At 33.7% G+C, this 12710-nt stretch overlaps 1 protein-coding gene across 10 annotated transcripts in view; it reads right to left on the bottom strand.

The window, feature by feature from the left end:
• Window positions 1-7809, bottom strand: part of CARPB (Carbonic anhydrase-related protein B) — a 458344-nt gene extending 450535 nt beyond the window's left edge. For 3 of the 10 annotated variants that reach the window (XR_012462470.1, XM_074141636.1, XM_074141631.1), the window contains exons 1-2: window positions 7432-7808; window positions 6864-7020 (exon numbers count right to left, since the gene is read on the bottom strand). The gene's annotated coding sequence lies outside the window, so the exon portion shown is untranslated. Of the gene's footprint in view, window positions 1-6579; window positions 6791-6863; window positions 7021-7164; window positions 7389-7431 lie in introns of those variants that run through there. The other 7 variants (XM_074141638.1, XM_074141637.1, XM_074141632.1 and 4 more) reach the window with 6 other exon arrangements.
• Window positions 7810-12710: the final 4901 nt, after the last annotated feature.

A 12710-nucleotide genomic window follows, 5' to 3' on the forward strand; every position in this document is an offset into this window, starting at 1 on the left:
TAGTTAACAAATGTTTTAGAACACAAAATTTACACTAAAATCCAATCAACTGTTTAAATACAAATGTATATAACATTGAAATTTGACACAGTAAACAATAAAATAAAATAAAACTGTATGGATTATTACAAACATAGAGAATAAAGTGCGTAACTTTTAATAAACATAATAGAATATTCCAAATAATGTTATGATCTCACTCCGTCACTTTCTAATATATTAACAAATAAAAAGAACATATAATATAATTACATAGTATATAGTATACATAATATATACATATGTATAGTATAATTATTTATACAATACTGAGATGAACTAAATCAATGAACTTTATAATAGGATAAAAGAAAGGTTATGACAAATTAATGAATAATAATTTAAATAAAAAAATAGCACAATCTTTGATAACTAATACAAAATGCTAACTAAATTGTTAAATATTTAACTAACTACGAGAGTAACCCTTAAATGGAGAGCTTTTACAGTGAAATAAAAGATATTATTAAATTTTTTCCAAGGTGTCCACAGTTAACAGAAACAAATAAGGCTCTGCACTATAAATATTAATAAATATTTCTCCCGTTGGGAGTTAAGAGATGGGCACGCTAAAAAGAAGTGGACTAGGTCGTCTGATTCCTTCAGGTTACACAATATAAAATTCCTTTTTATATCAAATTTAAATTTCTGCCCTTGTATAAATATATAGATGGATATTTTTTCGAGGCCAAACGAATTTGGGCTATTAATTTAATTTTGTTAATATAAACTTTATTTACAAGATATGAATTTTACACAATTAAAGAGGGTAAACTACTTTTAAAACAAAAGTTGTAGGAGGAGGTTAACGCTTTGTCTATGTCTACACTTATACAGTTATTATTGAATCTCGTCAATAAATTTTGGAATTGTTACGCACAAGTAACATGCACTTAAATGCTTCTTACTTAATTAATCATCTCACACGCGTTAAGTATTAATTCCAATCAATACTACGTCACTGTTACAACAAAATACTGTAAATGAATTTTTGGCTTTTGTAACAGTCTCTGTTTATTAGATTACTGTGCTCGGTCGGCCATCTAGTACCTACCGCAAGTTTTATCTTTTCTTTTTTTTTACCAGTGAAGACCGTTTTTGTTCCGAAAGCCTGCAATTAAACAGATTGTGACTAAACTACTGATTAAAAGAATAATAATAAAACAGAAATAAAATGTTAATGTAATAAACAAAATTTAATATAATTTAGCATTGCTATTAATAAATACCAACATTATCAGAATTGAATGACTATTAATTCAATAAATCTACAAACAAGGTGACCTTGTAGATTAATATATTCTAATTATTGTCATAGGCATAATGTTAGTGTTAGTTTACATTTTAGTATACAAGTATCCTCGTAGATATTAGTTATTTTACCATGAGGTATATGTTTCTGGATTTGTAACCATATTTTACTGAAAATTGTTGACAGAATCATCTGTTATTCCACCTGATAACTGAGATGGTGCTGTAAAATTTATAGAGTTATTGTTAAATCGTTAGATATGCGCAATTAATTTTATGCTGGATTTAATTTTAGTCATAGAATCATAATTTTTGATGATGAATTTCACCTTTAGGTTTAATAATAATAGTAATAATCAATCAGTGCTGTAAATTGATGACTATCGATAATTTAATTCCGTGATTTGCAGCAAACATATCCACTAATTATATTATTTGATTCGTATAACATTATTGTTGTCCTTTGGATTATAGTATTTTATTAGAATTTTCCTATTATTTGGGAATCATTTATTCGTTTCAAACTTCAGAAGTGTTTTTTTTACTAGATTCAACTCAAATTCATCACCAACCGCCTAGAGATTATTAGGATGACAAAATCTTAAGTGCATTACGTCTAGGCGGAGCCTGACAAATAGGGAGCGAGATATTGAGAGTTAAATTTAGTTCGTTTTGCAAACGGTGAAAACTTAAGATGCTTTTATCTCAGAAACTAATACATTGTTGTGGTTCATACTTTACATTTAAATGGGCACTAGTTTAGTCCATAATTGTTATATTGGTAAATGGAGTGGTTATCTCCATTTGCTGGTTCCTCGATCTTTTTGTAGAACTTTCTTGGAGATAGAACTGAATTTGCTTCTACACATTTATTACTACTTTTTTTAACGATTTAAGGCACGTCAACATCTAAGGTTATTGGCGCCCGGAGCTTTTTTCCGTGCACTGCCGGCCTCCGGACAGTGTTCTCTCGTTACAGACCACACTGTCCATCACCGGACAGTGAGCTGTAAGAACCTCCTAGGAAGAGAATATCTAAGGGTCAGCAGCTGGATTCGAACCCTGGACCTCCGCGTGGGAGACTAGTATGCTAACCGCATAGCTAATCCCTTCCCTTATTATTACTATTTATTATTATTGTTGTTACCATTGATTGAAGTTTTGCTCAACTATGCTATTATTATTATTATTTTAATTTGAAGGAGCTTTCTTCAAAATAACTTGAAAGGCATGGGAGAGAAAACGTTTAGCGGAGAGATTGGTGATCCCAAATTCCTGACTTTCTTCTTCCAACACATCGCTGATGAAACTGGTTCCTTTCGTGCTCAAAACATCAGTGGAGGATGGATTGTTAGCTTTAGGGAGTGGATATTCCCAACTGTTATCTTCTTCTTAGGGATCCCTTGTAGGACCTCCATAGTATCTAGTTTGAAAGAGGTATATTCCTTATCCTTTCCAGTCTCTTTTAATTTAGGGAGTATCTTCTACAGAAAATCTTGGATTACCTTTAGAGAGGAAGTACATGTTGTCGCAGCGGGTGGGTGATCCTCTATATATTTCTAGGACGTCTCAAGAGAACCTGGGAGAATGATTTCAGAGACCAACTGATGATGAAGGGAACTGAACTAAACTGAAACTTTTATGGTTTATCAGACGGAATAAGTTCAAAATTTGACGCAGCTTGAGTGGGTAAACTGCTTTTCATCAATAGTTGTATAATGAACCCTAATTTCTGTTTAGTTTGAGCGGACGATAAGGTTTGTAAACCTGTTAAATATTCCTGATTAGGTGCTAGTTATGCTGTAGTTTTATCTGTCGCACTCTCTCTGTTTTTAGTTAAATAGTTTTATCAGAGTTAGGGGCTTTCTTATTCTTAGAGAAAGTGTTGGGGAAAAAGAAAAATAGAAAGGACACGGAAATCTTGGAAAAGCGGTAGGAAAATCTCTAGTTTATAAATATGCTTTCTTTTTTCTTTTTTATTGATAGGATTGAAATGGAACGGATCCACATCGGCAAGTCTGTTTATGTAAGGAACCCTGTTTCATTTATTTAAGAAAGGGCGTACGAAGGACAAAAAAGGTTTTTATTGACTAGAGATGGAAGATAAAAGAAAGAGAAGGAAGGAAACCTAAAGGATCTTTGGTGAAGAAGTGAGTTGGTGAGGTGGAGGGCAGCCGGAAAATGGTTAGTCTTGGGTGGGATAGGAGGGGAATGAAGGAGAATGCGTTATGTAAATTTCAAGAAAAAAAATCTCCTTACGTTGTAGAGTAAAGGATAAGTGGAGGAAGGATCGTGAAAAAAGGACATTTCCTTTTGCTATCCAAACTGCCCCATCAAAACAATTTTCACTTCTAAAGGAAATCTTTTATTATTGGAAAAAGCTTTGATGCTAAATAAAAGAATCAGGAGCCTAAGTAGAACTTCTTTTGTTTTTGTTTAATGGTAACCAAGTTGGGCCGTGCTATTTCCTCAAATTAATAGGCAAGCTATTTTAGGGTGGTACCCTGGAAGAAGGATTGAATTAAGATGGTGAGTCTGCTGAAATATTTTCTCAGCAAACTGCATTCAGATACCTGTGCCAGACAGATATTTCAGCGAAGCAGAGCCTCCATACTGCAAGCCGTTGGACACTTCACCACCCTAACTCCATCAACAAAAAAAAAATCACTGATTGGATTTCTGGCAGACGCTACTAACTGTTACTCTCTGTGGTACAAAAATTTCTAGCCTCACTGGTGTACATACGTACGAGCCGCACAACCCAATTATACGCGCGTTGAATTTTAAATCAAGATAATTCGTTTAAAAGTGTGGTTCGCTAGATCTTTGTCACGCTTGTCGGAGGGTGTCAATTTCCCGCCAGTCTAGTCGGGCACTTCTTTTTTAAAGCTCTCTGCCGCCAAACAATTTCAATTACAGTGTATGTGATGATGACAGCAAGTTTCATCTGCCGCTCTAATAATATTTCCTTTCCACTGCCTTTTTTATTTTATGTATATATTGGGGTTAAAAGATAATTTAATTAAAAAAATTTCCTACTTCTAATTAAATCATCTTTATTCCCAAATTGCCACACTTTTAAATCTCAACCAAATTATAATGTTGCAAAAAAAGAGACCTCAATAAAAAAATTAAATTTAGGTGCCTTACAAAACAATACTTAATATTTAGGGCCGTTGCTATTCCCTGCCTTAAACAAATGAGAGAACTATAATAATTTTAGTATCTCATTTTTATCTTTTATTACAAGCAATAGATTGCAGCAAAAAGTATTAATTTAGTCGTTCACTAAAAGCCAAATGAACGAATCTACAAATAATAATAAGTGTTTGGATCAGATGAAATGGTTAATATAATAGATATTTAGCAGCTGATCCCCAATGTTGTCCACACTTCAGGAATTTCCTACTGGTGATTTCCAAAATTAATAATAGAGGCTTATTATTATTTTTATTTTAATGGTTTAAGGCGCGCCAACATCTGAGATTATTGGCTCCCAGAGCTTTATTCATTGCACTGCCGGCCTTTGGACAGAGTTCTCTCCGTTACTGACTACACTGTCACCGGGCAGTAAGCTGTAAGAAGCTTCTAGGAAGAGAAAATCTAAGGGCCAGCTGCTGGATTCAAGCCAGGGATCTCCGCGTTGGAATCCAATACGCACTTATTGGTATTAATTGAAGAATTCATTAGGAATTACTAAATGTCATTCTTTCAAGCTAAAATTTTGGTCTCTACTCAATTTAAACTCTCTATCAATAGATTAAGATACATAACCTATTCCTTTTGTGTAATTAAAACGAACCAGAAACTCTGATACATACGTAAATTAGTATTAGTAATTACTTGCTCTTGCTAAGTAAAGAAAGCACAGCAAAAATTCAGATTTTTTATCCTTATTTTCATCATAAATATCCGTATTTGCGTTCTTCTAAGTAAAAGTCAAGAATTCCCCTAATTTGTCAGGCGGAGCTTAATGTACATCTACCAATTAGGTGTCATGGACGAAGGCGGAAGATCATACTTTACTATAAACAATTTTTTTTTAACAAATAAAAAGTAGCCGTAAAACAGGATTCGATCCGGTGATCTCCTACACACAAAGCCACACTCTTGACCACTAGACCAACACCCGCCCCTATTTAATACATATCTATATTTCTCTATTAATGCTTATAAGTACTTTTTAATGTTTCTGTTTAATGTTTATCTCTGGCAAATAGGACACCATCTGAATAATGCATTTTAATTAGAATGTATGTAACTTCATTTATTTATTTTTATTTTATTTGTTATTTATTAATTTTATTTTTATTATTTGTAAATAAAACAGTATTATTATTACAGGCTGTTTGTTGGCCGTTTTAAGAGGTTTGGTGCCCCAAAATTAGCAGCTTTTTCCACTGCTGAAGTTCATCAACTTATATGGATAATGCAAGTACCTTTAGACTGTAACTTGCCCGTGAAAGGATACCTGTCTCTAGTGTGCAATCTAACATTTATAATAAAATGAGTTACCTTATAAAACTACAATAATGAAAACAAATAAAACTCTTTTGGTAGCTATTATTTACTCTTCCTGGGTAAATGTTTTTGTTGGGTTCGTGAAAGGTGAGAAAAGTAAAGTGTGCATGTAACCATGATAAATAAATAATAATGTTTTAAAGGTGTTCACGCACATTCTCACAGGCTATACACTGCCAGGTTATAGTGGTGTGTGTGTGTGTGTTAGCTGGGAGGAGGGATGTGATAGTGTGGTGGTATGGCAGACGGAGGCGAGGTTAGTGCTGCCTTGGACGATTAGTACATCAAATATTCACCAACACTAGTGCTGGCCCCCTACCGGGTAGATACGTTCCCAGCCCAACAACCATCCGGGCGCATGCACTCTTCTATCCAAGAAAATATCACAAAACTTTTGACTTTTACTCTTCAATAATTTGGTACAATAACATGATCTTTGGCAACGTGCTGCACGATAATGTCTCCATGACATATCAGATGACTGGAGTAAACAAAAATAGCTTGTTCAGATTTTAAATTATTCCTGAATCTAGCGATGAGACTAATATAGAGAGGGCGAGTAAGTATCTTCTATAAGATTTGCATCCGAAATGGATTTTGAGTTGGAAGAGTATAATTTTGGGACCGAATTTTCGACGTTACATCAGTTGCTAACAAAGAATTCAATGAAGGAACTTAGAAATTATTTTTTTGAAGGGTGTATACCAAGACTATTGGCCTATCCTGTTTATTATTATTACTTCAAAGAAGTAACATGTCGGCTCAAACCTGGACTAATTGGCGGATCCGTTGACTGCCTAGATCTAGTCAGGCGAGAATCTTCCAGGCCCGATGCGACAATTTGAGTATCATCTCTTCTTGCAATGTTTTAGAACCCACTAATCCACTTATCGTTCTGCAGCGTTGATAGAATAACAAGTTATTAACTGGTTGAGCCCCCTCACGCACCACCAAATCAACTAATTCATCTTCTAGGATCCTAGAATGCCCAGGAGACCAGGAAATCAAAATAGTACTAACAAAGAATTGAGAGCAGTATGACAATTACTTACATAAAATCCATAATAGACCACAAGGCTTGATGTCTGGCTGTAAAACATCAGTCTTTACAAATCCTCTCCACCGGAGTTCTGTGATTGTCATTGCAATATCCACTCCAGTAAGACAGAGATGTACAATTACCAATGTTGCAACTGGCATGCTCCCAAACTGAAAAGCACAGATACAAAACCAGCCCCAGCTGAATCAATTATCAATAAACAATTCTTAAAAAAACAAAATTGGTATTTGATAATAATTAACCAGCCAAAACTCTCACTAACTTATTTAAAGCAAAGATATGATTGAAATTACATTTATGTACAAAAATCTTTCTTTAAAAAATTTGTTCTTGAATTCTCGGAATAGATGTTAAATTGTTTACCATAAATTCTTAGTAGTTTTCAAAACAAAATATTAAAAAAATGGTAATTTGAGTGAGAAAATAACAAACTATGACTTTACAGAATAGAAATAATAACTTTAACCTCTAAAACCAATTAAAAATAATGGCCCAAACCAATGATGAAAACAGATATAACACATTAAAAAATTATTACACACTTGTAACCTAAAACTAACCTTCTTTTATTTTGTTGTTGTTCCAGTTGGAGTTTCAGCAAATGTAACAGGATATTCAATTAATTTGACTGAAAATTTATTTATAATTGATGGAGACAGTGCCAACAGTACCACCGGGGCTTACCAAGTTAAATTTTTTAGATTGTTAATTACCGACAATTATTTTTGCTCGCGTTCTGGTGAAATCACTTGCATGAAAATAAAAAAAAAAAAAAAAAAAAAATATGTGCGTGAACACTCAAATGGCTATTCCTCATTACAATTCTCAAGGTTCTAAATCTTAAAATTAATCGTCAATGTTGAAATTGGAAAACATATTTCATTGTGTTTACACTAAATTGTACTTAAATGAAACAGAGTGAAGCCTTCCCATCACTGTTGTCTCTTCTAGAACCTTACTTACATAGAACCTTACATATAGAAATAACTATTGTGCAAATGGCAGTTACAGAGAGTAATTATTGAAAATTATAGGCGCTATTTTTGAGAAAATATCAACAAATATTCAGGCAACTTTCTTCAAACTAGGAATTTAAGCAATGAATATGATCCTCTTTAATATAAGTGAAAAGGCCGTACATAACCCTAAATGTAAGTACATTTAATCGTATTTTTCTTGTAAAATGTGATTCCAAGCCTCCTCAGTGAGCCGTTGCCATTCAGCTATGTTCTATGTAATAACTAGGGAACGGATTCGTATGTATTTACATATTTTTTTCTAGGCAATTTACAGACGTTTTTCAACTAGAAGTATTCATACTGACACTTTTTAAGCCGTTTGAGTCTACTTTTATTTCACATATTTGGATGTTATCGCATATTTATACATATTTGATTAAAATAAATAAATATTTCTACATATGTACATATGTTTTCATATTTTTCATTTTGGGCATATTTTCATGACATGACAAGAACTGTGAACCACAGACTGTAGGGCTGTGAATCACAGTGGGTACAATGGTTATTGTAATTTACACAGAATGCTGCGAAACAGTGACGGGCACTTGTTAGTTCTTTGAAGTTGTCTGACGTTGTCTGTTCTTTCAGCTCGTTCGTTGAAGTGTCCAATTCATTTCGTTCGGTCACTTAGTGTATTCTTTTTTGGGTGAAATGCCACGAACATCGGCCTCAAACAAACAACTGGTTGCTAAATATCTTCGCGAGTTTCCAGCAGAACTTTTTCGAAGTGATGGAGACATTTTGTACTGCACAGCTTGTGACAAGCGCGTTTCTTGCTCTCAACGTTCCCAAGTCACCCAACATATTGCCACCGGATCGCACATAGAGAATAAAAACAGAAAGAAAGAGAGGACGTCCTATCAAGCCTTCCTTACATCTCCATCATCAAGTAAGCCTACTCTGAGTACAGATCTGTGTCGGGCTTTGGTTAGAGCAGATATCCCTTTCCATAAACTTAAAAATCCTCATTTCATAGGATTTTAGTCGTTACAAGTCCATCTTACGCCCAGATCGTCGTCACTTTACGTTCCAACATTTGAAATTTCATGTGGTTGCAAACAATTTCGAAGAGTGAAGTTTTCAAAATTGAAAATTTAACACATCTTTTTATAAATAGTAAAAATGTTCTTTGTTGTATAAATCATTATAACTTGTAAAAACAAATTATTTTGTTTCTAATAAATTATTATAAATTGTAAAAATGTTCTTTTCTTGTATAAATAATTATAACTTGCCCCCCCCCCAAAAAAAAATCCATTTTCATAAAAGAAAGTGTCCATTTTACTAAATATTCCAGAAAATATTTTAAGAATATCACATATTTTCCACATAATTGACGAAAATAAATGCATATTTTAATTAAATATTTGGCATTTTTAAATACATAAAAATCCGTTCCTTAGTGATAACCTTTGACAATAGATAAACATATTTAAATGTAGATGTGTAAGTTGGCGGGGACCAACTTAATTTCTTTTTCCACCCCTTAGAGGAAAAATCCCAGTAATCGATTTTGCATAATCAACGGGAATATTTGTTTTTTTAAATGTTTGTTTGTTTAGAAACTTTAAATTCAATTTATATGAACAAGATGAAAAATCTGGAACTTGTTAGAATTAAGGAAAAGAAATATTCTGTGTAGGATAAAATCTTAGGTACAAATGCTTCCGAAGGAATTACTTCAGGTAGTTAACATGAAGTCAACTGACCTCAGTTGAATGCAGAAGTCAGAAGTCAAACTTTAAAAAAAAAAAAAATTGAAAAAGAAAAAGTAAAGGGGAAAAAGCATGCAATAATATACGCAAACCACAGCATAACCGCCTTTTGTAAGTTTCTTTACTTCTTTTCTAACTGGTGAGGTTTTCAATAAAAATTCACAATAAGAATTGGAAAAGTTTTATTCTATATTTTCCTTTCGTTTATATAACCTTCTTATTTATTTCTTTCTAAACAAAGAAGAAAAGGTTTTTATCTCAACTTATACCCACCATATGATGTGCAAAAAAGTTTTAAATTCTCGTTTCCAGTTTTTTAACATTCTCAACGTCAAAATTATGGCTACAAATTCAAATATCTGTCCATATGAAATGCATTAACTTAAGCAAACTATTTGAGAAGGATCAGAATAATTTCATGATTTAATAATACGAGAATAATCGTAGCTTTACTAACATTTTTTATAAAATATAGCTGCTTATCTTCCTTTGCATTTAAAAACAGTAATTTCGACTTTTGCTGATGATACAGCAGTCCTCTCTTTTAATACCGAACATATTTTGGCCATTAGACTCTCAAGAATATGTCCTTTAACAAAAAAAAAAAGAAAGTGTTTCACTAAATAGAAGATCAAAGTGAATGAACAGAAATGTATTCAACCTAATTGAAGAATTTGGTGCAAAAAGGAGTTATCTACATTTTTTTCAGGTTTAGTGTGCCCTCTAGTGTATGTTGAATTCTACATCTTTTGGTGCATAAACGAGTCTTTATGCAGACTCGTTTATTATTACATATTCTCTAACCTAGGTTAGATTTGGAGCAAAAAAGAGTTTTCTACTGCAGATAACTTTCTTTTGCTCCAAACAGAAAAGATGACGCAATCAATTTATATTTAATATTTATATTAGGTAGATATTATTATTTTTCTTTTTGACAGGCATAATAATATATCTAACATTCGCTTTGAAAAGACACAAAATGCCACTTAAAAGCTCAAAAACAAGAAATCTGTTCGACTAAAGTGCTTAATATGTACTCAAGTTTTACTGAAAATTATGATTTTGGTGCAAAAAAAAGAGTTAGCTGCAAAATAACTTTTGCTTATAGCAAGCTTAAAAAATGCCCTAGAAAGTTCAAATTGAGCCCCAAATGACCCCATCACAATATATTAACTAATCCTTACAGCAGACACAACATAAGGAATACATCTTAAAGCATATTTAGTTTTTTTGTTCCTACTAAAAATTTTAAAAAACTGTAGATAACTCCTTTTTGCACCAAGCTCTTCATATTTTTGTTCTGATGTTATATTAAGTTGCTATTATTTCTCACAGAGTACGCTAGCTTCGGTTACATACGAGGGTCGTTTGAAAAGTCCGTGCAAAAATAAAAACTACTTAATTTTTTGGGGTAAACCTTTTTTATTTTTCAACATAGTCTCCTTTTAGGCTTATACACTTCGTCCAACGCTGCTCTAGTTTGTTGATCCCTTCCGAATAATAGGATTTGTCCAAGTCTGAAAAATAGCCATTCGTTTCTGCAATCACCTCCTCGTTTGAATAAAATCTTTTTCCCGCCAGCCATTTCTTTATATTGGGGAACAAATAGTAGTCCGAGGGAGCCAAGTCTGGAGAATAGGGGGGGATGTGAAACGAGTTGGAACCCTATTTCCATTAATTTTGCGACCACAACTGCTCAGGTGTGAGCTGGTGCGTTGTCGTGATGGAAAAGGACTTTTTTGTGAGCCAATCGTGGGCGTTTTTCTTGCAGCTCGGTTTTCAAACGGTCCAATAACGATGAATAATATGCACCTGTAATAGTTTTACCCTTTTCCAGATAGTCGATGAGGATTATTCCTTGCGAATCCCAAGACAGTCGCCATAATCTTTTCGGCCGAAGGAACGGTCTTCGCCTTTTTTGGCGCAGATTCCCCCTTGGTAACCCATTGTTTAGATTGTTCTTTGGTCTCAGGAGTGTAGTGATGTATCCATGTTTCATCCACAGTGACGAAACGACGCTTAAAGTCCTGCGGATTCTTCTGGAACAGCTGCAAACCGTCCTTGCAACACTTCACACGATTTCGTTTTTGGTCAAGCGTGAGCAATCGCGGCACCCATCTTGCGGATAGCTTTGTCATGTCCAAATGTTGATGCAAAATATTATGTACCCGTTCATTCGAGATGCCCACAGCACTAGCAATCTCACGCACCTTCACTCTTCTACCATCCATCACCATATCATGGATTTTATCAATGATTTCTGGAGTAGTAACCTCAACAGGGCGTCCAGAACGTTCAGCGTCACTTGTGCCCATATGGCCACTCCGAAAATTTTGAAACCACTTATAAACTGTTCTAATCGAAGGTGCAGAGTCACTATAATGTTTATCAAGCTTCTCTTTAGTCTCCTGAGGCGTTTTGCCTTTCATAAAGTAGTGTTTAATCAACACGCGAAATTCTTTTTCGTCCATTTTTTGAAAATCACTCGACTTCCTCGATTCAAACGAATGCCAAACATAAAGAAATAGACCGATCTGGCTGAAACTTGGTGTGTGTTCTTCCAAGAGATGCTACTAACTAAACATAACCTCGATACGCGCCAGTAGTGCTATCTCTCTGACTTTGCACGGACTTTTCAAACGACCCTCGTATGAACAAACGATTAATTTGGAATACTCTCACCAGACTGAGAAGGTAAAACTAAGAAACGATTTTGTTTACTATCAAGGCTATTTGATAAATGATCTGAATTGAATTTTCTAAACACACTTACCTTGTACAAAAACTTGATGTGATCTTCAAGTACGAACTAGAAGAGTTATGTCCCTTTAATCATTTAATCCTTTACAGAATAATTCAATCCAAAAACCCTTCGAACAATGTCAGTGCAGTGCTTTTAATTATTTCTCTAAAAAAACCTTTCGCCATCATTGATTCCACAGCTCTTACATTACAATCCTATCCAAATAACCAGTGAAACTATCAGTTCTACTTTCATGAAACATGATTGATTTCACTGCAAACCTTATGAATTGTTCTCAACTTTATCTTGGTGTATTTAAATATTGTTATATCGCTAAATAATTTTGCAAATCATTCAGA

The sequence above is a fragment of the Rhodnius prolixus genome, unplaced genomic scaffold (assembly GCF_049639745.1).
Source record: "Rhodnius prolixus isolate KJV_2025 unplaced genomic scaffold, Rpr scaffold_6, whole genome shotgun sequence".
In the NCBI taxonomy this organism is placed as follows: Eukaryota; Metazoa; Arthropoda; class Insecta; order Hemiptera; family Reduviidae; genus Rhodnius; species Rhodnius prolixus.